This window comes from Mesoplodon bidens (genome assembly GCF_964165515.1).
Source record: "Mesoplodon bidens genome assembly, chromosome: 6".
NCBI classification, from domain to species: domain Eukaryota; kingdom Metazoa; phylum Chordata; class Mammalia; order Artiodactyla; family Ziphiidae; genus Mesoplodon; species Mesoplodon bidens.
The window spans coordinates 49,708,595-49,725,101 of NC_138162.1; positions in this window are offsets into that span (position 1 = coordinate 49,708,595).

Here is a 16,507-nt window from a genome sequence, read left to right on the forward strand (position 1 = left end):
CCTAAGGCAAGTTTACCATGGAAACACCACAAAGGGCAGGGCCTGAGAGCCTGGGGCATAAGCGTGGAGCTCAGGTCTGAATGGAAACAGTGCGTTAAAGAGTGCATATTTGATAGTGCCTATCTAGAGCTAAGAATTCAGAGGGCAAACAGGAGAAATATCTAGAACAGTGATTTCCAATAGAAATATAATGTAAGCTGCATAGGCAAGTTAAGGTTTTCTAGTTTTAAATTAAATTAATTTGAAACATGAACAAATAGAATCACATGAAATTAAATTCCATAATATGTTTCATTTAACCCACTATTTCCAAAATACTATAATTTCAACAAGTAATCATGTAAGAATTATTAATGAGATATTTTACATTCTTTATTTTTGGTAATAAGTCTTCAGAATTTGATATATATTTTATACTTACAGCACATCTCAGTTTGGACTAGCCATATTTCAAGTGCTCAGAAAGTCACCGTGTAGCAACTAACTATGGCACTGGATAGTGCAGATCTAGAGGACAAATACAAATACGAGTTGAAATTCTTACATGCCTAGCTAAGGCTCTTTTGTCAGTTTCCCTAAAGAAACTGGCAAATTGTAGTGGTTAGAAAGATGGGTTCTCAAATGAAACTGCCTAGATTTGAGGCCTATTTCTACCACTTAATAGCTGTGTGTGTGAGAGACCTTTGCCTGGTCATATATCCTCCACGTACCCCAATTTTCTCACCTGTAAAATAGAAAAGTATCATTTTACTCATAAGGTTATTATGATCAATACATGGGTTAATATAATCAAGGACTTAAGTAGCACATAATAAGAGCTCAAAAATTACTGGTCATGATTCTTTTGGTTGTTGTAACCTGGCTTTTGAATGTTGGAATTCCTCAAGACTCATTTCTGGGCTCCTTCGATTTTTTCTTATTTTCTCTGGGAAATTCCATCTATGCCAAGGACTTCAGTTCCTATCTCCGTGACAATAATTCACAGATTTTACTCTTGGGCTCAAACTTCGCTTTTCCAAATCCGGATAGCAAATAGAATCCTGGACAGATCTACTTAGATGACTCAAAAATATCTCAAAACCTACATATTGGTACCAGAGTTCAGAATCACCCCCCTTGAATTCTGCCTTCATCCAAATAAACAAACCAAAAGAGAGATCATCCTTTTCTTTCTGACAACTAAAAACTGTATAGAGGTACAAGCCTGAAATTCAGAAATAACTCTTGATCCATTCTCCCTCTTTTCCCATCACCAAACCTATTATCAAATAACCTCCTCTAAGTTTCTTAAATCCATCTTCATCTTCTTTGTATTTCTACCATCACCAGTTTACCTAGGGAACATCATCACCTCCTGGATTATTGCAGTAACCTCCCATGTACTCTGACTTCATCTGTTTTACTTAAGGTGCCAATCTGATTATTTTATTCCCCTCCTTAAAAAGCTTCAGTAATTCCCTATGTGTTCCAGAGTTAATGGCCACAGTCTTTTTTTTTTTTTTTTTTTTTTTTTTTTTTTTTTTGCGGTATGCGGGCCTCTCACCGCTGCGGCCTCCCCCGCTGTGGAGCACAGGCTCTGGACGCGCAGGCCCACACGGGCCCAGCCGCTCCGCGGCATGTGGGACCCTCCCAGACCGGGGCACGAACCCGCGTCCCCTGCATCAGCAGGCGCACTCCCAACCACTGTGCCACCAGGGAAGCCCTGGCCACAGTCTTTTATATGACCTAAAATTTAGCACCACCTGCCTCCAGCTTTTCCCTGGGCTCTAGTCACAGTGACTTACTTTTAGTTTATGCTTCCTCTTGTCTTAGTCTCAGGGCATTTGCAGAAGTTAATCCATCTTTTCAGAATTCTCTACTCTCACCTGGTCCTCTAGTTAATTCCTGCTCATCCTTTAGTCATCGGGTCAAATATCACCTCTTGGGGAGCAGTCTAGGTAAGCCCTCTCTGATAATCCAGTCTCACTGCACACACAGCCCCATTGTAGCTGGTAATGTATTTGTTGATGAAGTTACTAATTAATATTAGCCTCCCCTACAGACTGTAAGTTTCATGATGGAAGGGACCATTATTTAATTGTATATTATCATTATTTTCAGTGAGAAGTACAGTTCCTGCCACACAGAGGGTGCTCAATATATATTTTGGAAAAGAGATCAGGAACAAGAAAATATTAGATTAGAGGTAAAGCACAAAATCTTCATAGAAATGAAACCATTTTTCTTATTATGACAAAATTCTGTTCTCTTCAAGAGCACAGGAATATTACTATTACTGTTATACCTCCTATTCATTGAAATTGTTAAAATTGGTTCCATCCCCAAAACCTAGCAGGAATATTGCTAGGCTGCTTCACAAATCCTTGTCTATCTCCAAATATCCATCTTATAGATTTGCTACCTCCCAGTTCCCTTGTTTCCATCCTGATCAAAATCCAAAAGAGAATGCTTTATTTGTTTTTTTTATGTTTAATTGAAATATAGTTGATTTACAATATTATATTAGTTTTGGGTGTACAACATAACAATTTGATATTTTTAGACTTCACACACCATACTAAGTTATTACAATATTATTGACTATATTCCCTATGCTGTATATTACATCCTTGTGACTTTTTTATTTTATAACTGGTAGTTTGTACCTCTTAATCCCCTCCACCTATTTCACCCATACCCCCAAGTCCCTCTCCTCTGGAAACCACTGGTTTGTTCTCTGTTCTGTGGGTCTGTTTCTGTTTTCTTTGTTGTTTGTTTTGTTTTTTAGATTCCACGTATAAGTGAAAACATACTGTGTTTGTCTTTCTTTCTCTTAGTTCACTAAGCAAAATACCCTCTAGGTCCATTATTATTGCCTCAGATGGTGAGATTTCCTTTTTTTATGGCTAATATTCTTTTGTGTATATGTACTACATCTTTATCCATTCATCTGTCTGTGGACACTGGTTGCTTTCATATCTTGGCTATCATAAATTGTTTCAATGAACATAGGGGTACATATAGCTTTTTGAATTAGTGTTTTCGTTTTCTTCAGATATATACCCAGAAGTGGAATTTCTGGATCATATATGGTAGTTCTATTTATTTTTTTAATTTTTAAAATTGGTTTATTTATTTTTGGCTGTGTTGGGTCTTTGTTGCTGCGCACAGGCTTTCTCTAGTTGAGGTGAGCAGGGGCTACTCTTTGTTGCGGTGCACAGGCTTCTCATTGTGGTGGCTTCTCATTGTGTTGGCTTCTCTTGTTGTGGAGCATGGGCTCTAGGTGCACAGGCTTCAGTAGTTGTGGCACAAGGGCTCAGTAGTTGTGGCTCATGGGCTCTAGAGCACAGGCTCAGTAGTTGTGGTGCATGGGCTTAGTTGCTCCGCAGAATGTGGGATCTTCCCAGACGAGGGATCGAACCTGTGTCCCCTGCACTGGCAGGTGGATTCTTAACCACTGTGCCACCAGGGAAGTTCTGGTAGTTCTATTTTTAATTTTTTGAGGAATCTTCATAGTGTTTTCCACAGTGGCTGTACCAATTTACATTTCTATCAAGAGTGCAGGATGGTTCCCTTTTCTCCACATCCTCTCTGACACTTGTTATTTCTTGTTTTTTTTTGATGATAGCCATTCTGACAGGTTTGAGGTGATATCTCATTGTGGTTTTAATTTGCATTCCCCTGGCAATTAGTGATGTTTAGCATCTTTTCATGTACCTATTAGCCATCTGTATGTCTTCTTTGAAAAAAATGTCTATTCAGGTCCTCTGCCCATTTTTTAATTGGATTGTTTGTTTTTTCTGATACTGAGTTGCATGAGTTATTTATATATTTTGAATATTAAAAGAGAGTGCTTTAGCTCTGCTTCTGCCTAGAACTGTCCTATGCAGTCCAGCTAGAAAGCCAGAGTATTGCCCTAGGCAAAAATAGTCAGAGATTGGAGGAAGGAACCAAAGAGGTTGATCCCTAAAGTCTGAGAGCAAACTAGCATTGCTTTAACCAGTCTGGGACTTAGAGATCCAATAAATGGCATCTGGGACAGAGTGTGACTGACACAGCTGCAGGCATCTAGGGTAAAATAAACCTTTGAATATTTTCCTCTCATGAAAGAATAAAAAGTTAAAGGAATTGCTTGTGTGTGCTTGTGTGTGTCTGAGGCACCAATCTTGTTACATTTTCTGTGGTATATACATGAATCATTTGCAACAGTGAGAGGAAATATTTTAAATAGCTAAAATACATGAAAATGAATAGCATGCAGGCAACTTATATATATTGTATAACCTACTTGATTATTAAATGTTCATGTAAGGATAAATGTGGGATATTTGCATTTTATAAAGACCAAGATCCAGATATATTGGTGATAAAAGCAAAATGTACGTAAACAGATGGCTTCTAGTTAAGGATGCATTTCTCTGCTGCCACTTTTCATTACAGCAGGTTTCCAACGCGGTATTAAGGATAGCTGTTTTTAAAAACCCTTTCACCTGTATTCTAAATCCTATACTGAGGACTGCTTTCCACTGTCCTTTTGCATTGCTGCAGTTTGCAGTTTCCTGCTTCCTATTCACTTCCTTGGAGGACTTCAAATAGGCTGCATTAGGTCAATCAGATGATTTTTAAAAACCACCTTGGAAAAAATGCAGTGATAAGGAATTGCATCCACTAAAGAGCCACTGTTTATCAATATTTGAAGGAAATTCAAGACTGTACAGTCAGTCCCAAGACCTAGTCAGGAGCATGGGTGGATTTATATTTTAATATCATTCACAATTCCATTAGTAGTTATACTTTGAAACAGAGAATTTACTTAATATACACAGGGAATTACTTAATATACAATAATTTTGGTCCTGTATTCACTTGGAAATAATTTAAAAATTTTTTGCAGTTTAATAATTGAGGATTTAAATTTTTTAATAAGTTCCAGAAATAATTTTCTATTACTGGCTCCAATATGTGGCTCTGTTAATTCTTTGTGCCAAAAAACATAAGGTTGAATTTGCAAGTGTTGGCAACAAACAGTTCTTTTTGGTATTCGATAGTGTTGAAGTTCTGGGATTGAATATCAATATTTTTCTTGTTTTAACTTAGAAAAGTGATCAACTAGATTTTGCCCAAAACCTGAAACATCTTTGATATACAAAAAAATAAATAACCTAAATTCTTAGTGAAGGGCTTATAGTTAAATAACTTTATTCTTATTTAGATGTATAAAAACCATGTGAATACTACCTACCTAATTCCATCAGAGGTCAGGAAATTATATTGTAACTCTTACAAAATTCCTTTTATCAATCAATGATTTTCTGTTTTTAATGTATAATCTCAGCTACAAATAACCTCAGTACAAAGACATTGACACATGCATAATTTCTCTCAAAATATCAGTTTTGCTGTTTTATATTCTTTCATACTATCTTGTATTTGTCTAATGATGTCTACTTGGCTGTCCAGAACAAGGGTACTATGGCCCAGTATTTAAAGCAGCTGTGGTCTTTCTCAACTTTCAAATGGTAGCCAGGTTCTGCTGATTCAACCTCTGAACTTTCTCTTAATCTTCTCTTATTCCTTTATCTGCTGTTCGCACCCCCAACTCCCTATGTTGGTTTAGGCTTATATCTGGATTCTCACCTGTTCTTTCTGTTTCCAACCTCTCTTCACAGCCCATAATCAACTGTAGAATCATACCTACATCCTAGTGTATTCTTTACTCACCCTACTGTAGTCATCATATCTTGAATATGACAAACTCTGAAGTCTTTTTTCTTTGGCTTTTGCAAATATTATACCTTTTATTTCTATAACATTTTTAATACCCCAACATCTTTCCCCTACACAGAGACATAACCTTCACACCAACAACACTTCTACCCACTTTCTAACTGTCAAATTCCTATCATATTTAAAGCCCCAAGGGAAATATTTTATTCTCTGTGGTGCCTTCCCCAATTCCCCAAGACAGAACTAATATATGCACCCTCTCTATTGCTTTGCAAATGGTGACACTATGAGTGCAAGGTATTGCATAGTAATTATGTACACTTAAAAATTACAGCTAATGGGCCCCTCAAGGGCAGAGCCATATCTTAGCCAACTGTGGATCACTGATTCATAGCACGATAACTGGTACTAGGCTGTTTAGTAATTGTAATAATAGATAACAATTTTGAGCACTTGTGAAGCATGAGCTTAGATTGAAGCATCTCAACCTCAGCACTATTAACATTTTGGACCTGTTAATTCTTTATTGTGGTGTGGTGTCCTCTAAGGTATTGTAGGATTTTTATCAGGATTCTTGTCCTTTCCCCATTAGATGCCAGTAGTACCTTCTCCCAAGTTGTGATGCTCAAAATTGTCTTCCATCATTGCCACATGTCCCTTGGATGGGAGGAATTGTCCCCAGTTGAGAACAGTTGACTTACATAGCTTATGTCATTTAATCCTCATAATTACCTCAGGAGGCAGCCGTAGATTTTTTTTCTCTTTTCCAAGAGAGGAAATTGTGGCTTAGATGATACTGGTAGGAGATGGTAAGACCTTGATTTAAACCCCAGATGTCTCTGGAACATGTGTTCCTGATCACTAAGCTGCATTGTATTCTAATCCATAGCTGCTGAATACTTTATCTTTAATATTTGACAACTAGTCTCATTTCTTCATGACATACTTACTATTAAGAGAAATTTTAATTCGCTTCAAGATTTGGTGAGTAATGAGTCTGTGAAATGTTTTCAAGTGTGTTTGAGTGAAGATAAAACACAATTGTGGGGACTTCCCTGGTGACACAGTGGTTAAGAATCCGCCTGCCAATGAAGGGCTCATTAGTTCGAGCCCTGGTCTAGGAAGATCCCACATGCCGCGGAGCAACTAAGCCCGTGCGCCACAACTACTGAGCCTGTTTTCTAGAGCCCGCGAACCACAACTATCAAAGCCCACATGCCTAGAGCCTGTGCTCCACAACAAGAGAAACCACCAAAATGAGAAGCCCGTGCACCGCAAGGAAGAGTAGCCCCCGTTCACCACAAATGAAGCCCACAAGCAGCAACAAAGACCAAACGCAGCCAAAAAATCCCAAAAAACCAAAAAACACAATTGTGCATACGTGCTTGACTAATAGACATGTGGAATTTGCAGTAATCTTTATAGGCCTCCAGCCCAAACTCTCGGTCCCCAAAGGAACCTCTTCTGTTTCATCCATACACAAAGATGTGGAAACCACAATAATGATAATTTAATTTGAACGTCATTTGTAAACAAGTTGCCCTCTTGGAGACAAGATAGTTTTCTGAAATGAGCATGGGGCTAAGAGCTGGGAGCCATGTGGTTCCAGGTCTGCCACACACCTGCTCATCAGCCCTCATCCTATGTTACACCCAGCTTCATCCTCTGAGAAATGGAAACAATAATTACAGCCCTGGTCATCACATGTGAAATTATTCACATGTTTCCTCAAAAAGACAGTACTAGATAAACGAGGAACATTGCTATTGTTTTGTAGGCGTACAGATATTTTACTTGTTAGGCTGAGAAGGAATGTATCCTCTTAAGATTATTCTTACAGGAAATGTTGGGCAATCAACTGGTAGAAGAGTGATATGTGGAAACAATGTCTTTTACTCCATCTGGAAGCATCTTATTCTGCAAGCCAACCTCACATTAAGAATATCAGTACATTTCCTTTGGGTCTTAATATCTAACTTGTCTTTTTTTCAAAAGATAGTATGGTGGTACCAATGATTTGTTTATTTGTGTAGTGCCTTCCCCAGGACAGAAGCTCAGTAGCCGTGGGACTGTATTTTTAGGTGTGTGTGTGTGTGTATGGGATGAATATCTCCTAATCCCTGAACTATGATAATCTTGCCTTTTGAAAAATATGTCCTGGGGCTTCCCTGGTGGCGCAGTGGTTGGGAGTCCGCCTGCCGATGCAGGGGACACTGGTTCGTGCTGTGGAGTGGCTGGGCCCGTGAGCCATGGCTGCTGAGCCTGCGCGTCCGGAGCCTGTGCTCTGCAATGGGAGAGGCCGCAGCAGTGAGAGGCCTGCGTACCGCAAAAAAAAAAAAAAAAAAAAGAAAATGGAAAAATATGTCCTGGTGCTACTTCAAAACTTTTACTTTGGTACTCGTTAGTATTTGTTGAATCCATACTTTGAGAGGGAAAATGCATGCTCACGTCTTTCTCTTCTGAATTATCAAGGCTTTATGAATATTGACTGGCAAGGAGGCTATAGGTGGACCCATCCTTACATTAATACATCCATCCATACCACCTTGATCCTACAGCTTGTGATCTATAATGAACAGATAATCTTAGCATTTAGGCATGGTTATTCATTTCTAACACCTTCCTCCCCTGTCCATTAAAGATAAGATTTAATAATGTACCTTCAGCGTATGTTCTTTACCTCTTTTTGTGCTCTCAGAGAATGGTGATGTACAGGTACTTTTACCAATCTTTTGCCAGTTTCCTGACAGCAATTGGAAGTCAGGCTTGTGGGGAGGGACCTTCATGATTTGGGTTAAGCCTTTCTGCTGTACCTACTATACTTAGTAGGACTATTATTGTCTCTTCTCAAGTTTGTAAACCTTTGATATTATCTTCAAATGTGATTAGATATACCTTCACACACTATTTTCTTTAAAAATATTAATTAATTCAGTGTAAATAATTAAAGCCCTATAAGTTTTCATGGTTTGCTGTTATAGGGGCCTCAAAAACTAGAAGTGGTTTGGGTTTCTTTCAGTGTGTTTCTCATCCTGTATATGAGAATTAGAATAACCTATCTCATAGAAGGTATTTACAAACTATATTAAATAAGGTAAATAATGGCCACTGTGTTACTTTGGATATGAAGCTGAGAAGCTGCAAATGACCTCCAGTGAGTTGCAGGTTAAATTCAAGATGGTAAGCAGAATAGTGATCCCCTCCCCAAAGATGTTCACATCCTAATCACTGGAATCTATGAATTTCTTAGGTTAAATGACATAGCGGAATTAATGTTGCAGATGGGTTTAAGGTTGTTAATCATCTGACTTTAAAATAGGGAGATTATCCTGGGTTATCTGGGTAGGCTCAGAGTAATCACAAGGACCCTTACAAGTAGAAGAAGGGGGCAGAATAGATAGAACCAGAGAGATGTCAGTGTGAGAAAGCCTCCGCCCAACTTTGCTGGCTTTGAAGATGGAGAAAAGGATCATGATCCACAGATTGTGGAGGCCTCTAGAAGCTGGAAGGGAAACACAGAACTAAATAGTTTCCTAGAACTTCCACAAGGAATACCACCCTTTAACAGCTTGATTTTAACCCAGTAAGACCCATTTCAAATTTCTGATATTCAAGACTGTAAGACAATAAATATTATTATTCAAGTCAATAAATTCATGGTAATTTGTTACAAAAGCAATGAAAACCTAATATACCAAGTGAGCATTAGGTTAACATTTTGTTAATTGTTTCAGATCTCTGTTAATATGACTCCCTCAGGAGATAAATCATTACTTCTGGGACTTCTGAGTTTATGGGTTTGGGGTTTTTTTGGATACCCTTAATGGAGCTCCCCTGAGAGTCATTCTAAGAGACTTCTGTCCAGGCTTGGGGAATTCATGCTTTAGCTGGGGCGACAGACAAGGAAGTAAACCCAAATGTCATTTATTACAAGTGACTGTCTTTAAAGACATAATCAAACCTGTCTCTGACATGTATGCAAGATGGGCATATTGTTGAGAATTTCCTATCTGATCTAATTTCCTCTCTCTCCAGAACCAGTCACATTGGGTGCTCTTATTCAAACAAGAGCATGAAGAGGAATTCAAATAGTCAGTGTAGGCTAGGTTATGACACAGTAACAATAAGCCCTATAACAACAGTTTATTTCTAACTGATACTATGTTTCCCAGTGGTGGACACTGGCAGGAAGTTTGTTGCATATTGACCTTGTTTCAAGACTCTGGTTAATATGCACTCCATCCTCTGGAAAGTCACTGGTGGAGGTGGCAGGACAAAGAGAAAGTTGGAGGTTCTCAGACTAGCAATGAACCGCTCTAGTTCTGAAGTAAATGCATGTCACTTTTATCTACAATTCATTGGCCAGAAATAGTTACATGGTCCAGTCCAGCTGCAGATAGCAGGTGACTGGGGGAGGCAGTGTCAGGCAGGGTTTACCATGGAAGGAATACAGGTACCCAGAACAAGAGCAGCACTGTCACAGGGATCAACCCCTGTACTGAGCCAGGATGTACATTTTTCACTCTTCACTCAGCTATATGTCTCCATCTGAATATTATTAATAGATTTATTATTACCCAAACAGAATTTCTAGATTATTCCTATTAGACTACAGTTTTTTAATTGCTGGTATTATATTTTTCTATACCTGGCTTACTACTGTTTTGAAACTGCTGAAGTAATGGCTCATGTAATGTGTATCACAATTATAAGAAGAAACCAGATGTAAAAAATCAAATTTCTGTTGCATCAGGTATCAATAGGCCTTTAAGGAAGGAGCAGTTTGAAAAGGAAACCATAGAACCAAAATAGGTCTTAGAAGCACTCATTCATTCATTCAGTAAGCATTTACTAAACCCTTACTGTGTACCCAGTGATGTGCTAGGTGGTGGGTATTAGCACAGAAAAAATAGACAAAGTCCTCACTATTATAGCCTAGTAGAAGATTAAAAAAAAAAAAACAGCAAGTTACAGAACACTGTGATGAATACTAAAGCAAGAAAGAGTATGGGGTGCTCAGGGCATGTATAAGAAACTTGCTTAACCCAGACGTGATAACAGGTCAGGGAGATTTCTTGGAAAAATTGTGATCTAAGCTAAGCGCTAAGGGTTAGGTAGAAGTTAGTTAAGTAAAAAGGAAGAGAGGGTTAGCTTGGATACAGAATGAGGAGGGGAAGAGTATTGCAAAGCTGGGAAACTAGCGTTAAGTGTAAAGCCCTAGAGGCTAGAGATATTGGGACTTGGCAAGTGTGTAGTATCTACCCTCACAGAAAAATAATGAGCCAGCTTTCAGCACCGTAGAAGTCTCAGCTTCCTCTGTCACTTATGCACTGTGACATATGTGGGCATAGTTGTAAAGGCAATGCAATGCTATTAGATCAGTTTTCGTTGTCTGCTTAACTCTACAGTTAGAAAGGTTTCTTCATCCAATTTAGATCCTGTTTCAAATTGCAATGGTAACTTGGAATGGATTGCATTTTAGTTAACACAGGTGGTGTTTTTCTGGGCTTGTGTGGTACACATACAGAGCTGCAGGCTGGTTTTTAGTGTTTTTACATGCCAGATTCAGTGTCGTACTTGGGACTGATTTACTTACAACAGGGAGGAAAAGAGGTGCCTTAGGTGTTTGCAGTTTGCTACACAAAATTTTTTTTTAGATTAAGCCCAAATTTATGCATTTTTGAAATGAAAGTTACTAAACCACAAACCAGAAGTGTTTTGCTAGGTGTGTTTTAAACAGAAGAGCTTTAAAAATGTAAGGGCTACAAGATATTTTTGACCAAGTTTACCCATTGGTGGTGGTAGAAAAATCTAAGCATAAAACCCTGGTGTTTGAACTGTATTTTTTTCTCCTCCTATCTCCTAAATATGTTTTCTGTCTTATGCTCAGAATGGGGGGAGGAATCAAGCAAAACAATTTTATGTAAAGAATGAGTTACATGATCTGCATATGACTATTTAGATTTCAACTTTGCAGGAAAATACTGTAGAAAATCCCAGTAAGTCATTTTCTCTTATTACCTCAGTTTCCTGATCTCTCCCTACTCTTTTGAAAGAATTACAAGTGGAATAAAGGCATTTGCGGCAACATGAATGGACCTAGAGATCATCATACTAAGTGAAGTAAATTAGAAAGAGAAAGACAAATACCATATGATATCACTTATATATGGAATCTAAAATACGACACAAATAAACTTATCTACAAAACAGAAACAGATTCACAGACATAGAGAATAGACTTGTATTTACCAAGGGCCAGGAATGGGGGGGTGGGGGAAGGATTGGGAGGTTGGGATTAGCAGATACAAACTACATAGAGAGTGGATAAACAACCAGGTCCTACTGTATAGCACAGGGAAATATACTCAATATCTTGTGATAAACCACAATGGAAAAGAATATGAAAAAGTGTATATAGGTATAACTGAGTCACTCTGCTCTACAGCAGAAATTAACACAACATTGTTAATCAACTATACATCAATAAAATTATTAAAAAAGGATTGCAATGCAGACAAGTAGAGTCAATTTGTATCGATTTAACAAAAAAATGAGGGCTGTGCAGATTTACAGTGGTGTTTTGTTCATTATTTATTTGTAGTATGCAGAATCTGGGGGGCGTGAGAATACAATAATTTGTTCATGGAATGAGGTCGGAACTTGGAAGTATCACTGGGATAAATTGTTGAAATGAAAATGGTATCCAGATGCCTGGCAAAAGGGCCAGGTGAGGAATTAAAGAAAAAGGGGATGACACAAGGTAGGATTTTGAAACCAGGAATGTGGCAGTTGGAAGTTTATTCAGCAAGTTTATAGGAAGCACCTTCTATGAGTTAGGCACTGTCCGAGGCACAGGGGAGACACAGGAATATGGCATGATTTCTGCCATGAAGAACTTCATTTTCTAATGAGAGAGGAACAATAACAGTGCAAGGTGAACATAATGGAAATGGAGACAATTCTAAACTGCTCTCCAAGCCTAGGGAATTGAGAAACCCCATGGACAAATACCCCCAACAGATAAGGGGCACTGGGAATCGTTCTGGAGTTTCCTACCTTCATTTTCAGGAGTTTATGTATAACTAGAACTACTTCACTATTTGGTGATCGGAACAATTGTAGTCTTTGAAGATGAGCAAAAAGCAGGGAGTATCTGTGGAGCTGGGAGATGAGGGTTATAGGGGAAGGTAGAATTCAGAGAAGGGAGACAGGGCAGTGAAAGTGGGATAGGGATTTCTTCCCTAGAACTTTCCCTTGTCCCCTCTGCCTTCTTTCTGAACTCTTCCTAGTGTACAGAACCTTACGCAACCTGGAATTTAGCTTGAGAAAGACTAGAGATGTTGGCTTTGGCAAGTAAGGGATTATATTATAGTTCCCAGAGAAATAGAATCAGTAGGATGGATAGGTATAGATGTAGATATATAGATATACAGACTTACTATAGGAATTGCCTCTCACAATTATGGAGGCTGAGAAGTTCCACGATCTGCTGTACACAAGCCGGAGAACAAGGAAAGACGGTAGTGTAATTCAGACAGAATCCAAAGGCCCAAGAACCAGGAACACAGTGTCTGAGGACAGGAGAAGATGGATATTGTACCTCAGCCAGAGAGTTCACATTCACCCTTCTCCACCTTTTTGTTCTATTCTGGCCCTCAATGGATTGGATGATGACTACCCACATAAGTGAGGGTGGATTTTTCCCCAGTCTACTGATTCAAATGCTAATCTCTTCCAAATACACTCTCACAGACACACTCAGAACTAATATTTTACCAGCCATCTGGGCATCACTTACCCCAGTTGAGTTGACACATAAAATTAATCATCACGGAGATATACAATCTTGATCTGAACAGAAAGAGGGGTGATGGTAGAATTTCAGGTTGAGATAAGGACTCCTTTTCCTTCCTCCGTTTTCTCATCACCACTCTCCCATGAAGGTTACCAATGGGAGGAACACCGTGGGAGGAACAACAGAGTCCAAGTCATGATAAGGAGCAGCCAGAAAAGGGCAGAAGGATGGCTTCAGTCAAGGAAGAAGAGGTGGGTTGAGTCTCCAGTGGTTAAGGAAGTTAAGTTATAGCAAGAGAAGGAGAAAAACCATATGATCATCTCAATAGATGCAGAGAAAGCTTTCGACGAAATTCAACACCCATTTATGATAAAAACCCTGCAGAAAGTAGGCATAGAGGGAACTTTCCTCAACATAATAAAGGCCATATATGACAAACCCACAGCCAACATTGTCCTCAATGGTGAAAAACTGAAACCATTTCCACTAAGATCAGGAACAAGACAAGGTTGCCCACTCTCACCACTCTTATTCAACATAGTTTTGGAAGTTTTAGCCACATCAATCTGAGAAGAAAAAGAAATAAAAGGAATCCAAATCAGAAAAGAAGTAAAGCTGTCACTGTTTGCAGATGACATGATACTCTACATAAGGAATCCTAAAGATGCTACCAGAAAACTACTAGAGCTAATCAATGAATTTGGTAAAGTAGCAGGATGCAAAATTAATGCACACAAATCTCTTGCATTCCTATACACTAATGATGAAGAATCTGAAAGTGAAATTAAGAAAACAGTCCCATTTACCATTGCAACAAAAATAATAAAATATCTAGGAATAAACCTACCTATGGAGGCAAAAGACCTGTATGCAGAAAATTATAAGACACTGATGAAAGAAATTAAAGATGATACAAATAGATGGAGAGATATACACGTTCTTGGATTGGAAGAATCAATATTGTGAAAATGACTCTACTACCCAAAGCAATCTACAGTTTCAATGCAGTCCCTATCAAACTACCACTGGCATTTTTCACAGAACTAGAACAAAAAGTTTCACAATTTGTGTGGAAACACAAAAGACCCCAAATAGCCAAAGCAATCTTGAGAACAAAAAATGGAGCTGGAGGAATCAGGCTCCCTGACTTCAAACTATACTACAAAGCTACAGTAATCAAGACAGTATGGTACTGGCACAAAAATAGAAATATAGGTCAATGGAACAGGATAGAAAGCCCAGAGATAAACCCATGCACATATGGTCACCTTATCTTTGATAAAGGAGGCAAGAATATACAGTGGAGAAAAGACAGCCTCTTCAATAAGTGGTGTTGGAAAAACTGGATTGGTACATGTAAAAGTAAATTAGAACACTCCCGAACACCATACACAAAAATAAACTCAAAATGGATTAAAGACCTAGATGTAAGGCCAGAGAGTATAAAACTCTTAGAGGAAAACATAGGCAGAACACTCTATGACATAAATCACAGCAAGATCCTTTTTGACCCACGTCCTAGAGAAATGGGAATAAAAACAAAATAAATGGGACCTAATGAAACTTAAAAGCATTTGCACAGCAAAGGAAACCATAAACAAGACCAAAAGACAACCCTCAGAATGGGAGAAAATATTTGCCAATGAAGCAACTGACAAAGGATTAATCTCCAAGATTTACAAGCAGGTCATGCAGCTCAATAAAAAAAAAAAACCCAATCCAAAAATGGGCAGAAGACCTAAATAGACATTTCTCCAAAGAAGATACACAGATTGCCAACAAACACATGAAAGAATTCTAAACATTATTAATCATTAGAGAAATGCAAATCAAAACTACAATGAGATAGCATCTCACACTGGTCAGAATGGCCATCATCAAAAAATCTAGAAACATTAAATGCTGGAGAGGGTGTGGAGAAAAGGGAACCCTCTTGCACTGTTGGTGGGAATGTAAATTGATACGGCCACTATGGAGAACAGTATGGAGGTTCCTTAAAAGACTAAAAATAGAACTACCATATGACCCCACAATCCCAACACTGGGCATAAACCCTGAGAAAACCATAATTCAAAAAGGGTCATGTACCAAAATGTTCATTGCATCTCTATTTACAATAGCCAGGACATGGAAGCAACCTAAGTCTCCAGCATCGGATGAATGGATAAAGAAGATGTGCCACATATATACAATGGAATATTACTCAGCCATAAATAGAAACAAAATTGAGATATTTGCAGTGAGGTGGATGGACCTAGAGTCTGTCATACAGAGTGAAGTAAGTCAGAAAGAGAAAAACGAATACTGTATGCTAACACATATATATGGAATCTAAGAAAAAAAAAGGCTCATGAAAAACCTAAGAGTAAGATGGGAATAAAGACATAGACCTACTAGAGAATGGACTTGAGGATATGGGGAGGGGGGAAGGGTAAGCTGTGACAAAGTGAGAGAGTGGCATGGACATATATACACTACCAAATGTAAAGTAGATAGCTAGTGGGAAGCAGCCACATAACACAGGGAGATCAGCTCGGTGAATTGTGACCACCTAGAGGAGTGGGATAGGGAGGGTGGGAGAGAGGGAGACGCAAGAGGGAAGAGATATGGGAACATATGTATATGTATAACTGATTCACTTTGTTATAAAGCAGAAACTAACACACCATTGTAAAGCAATTATACTCCAATAAAGATGTGAAATAAAATACAATAAAAATAAAATGAAAACAAAACCAAAAACAAACAAACAAACAAAGTTATAGAAATAGACTGCCTTGAAAAGGAGAGGATTCTTTTTGACAGCAAAGGGAGGGGGAAGGAGAGGAGTAAGGGTAGGGGAGGAAATGGGAATTTCAACAGTCATCTTTAAATAAAACTGAGCAAGAGGTGACTATGGTATGAGAGAGATTTTTATAACATGATATTTCTCTATGGTTGGTGTAAATAATCTTAGCTGGAGGCAGCAGTATTCAGAACAAAAGCATATATGTTTATTTTAAA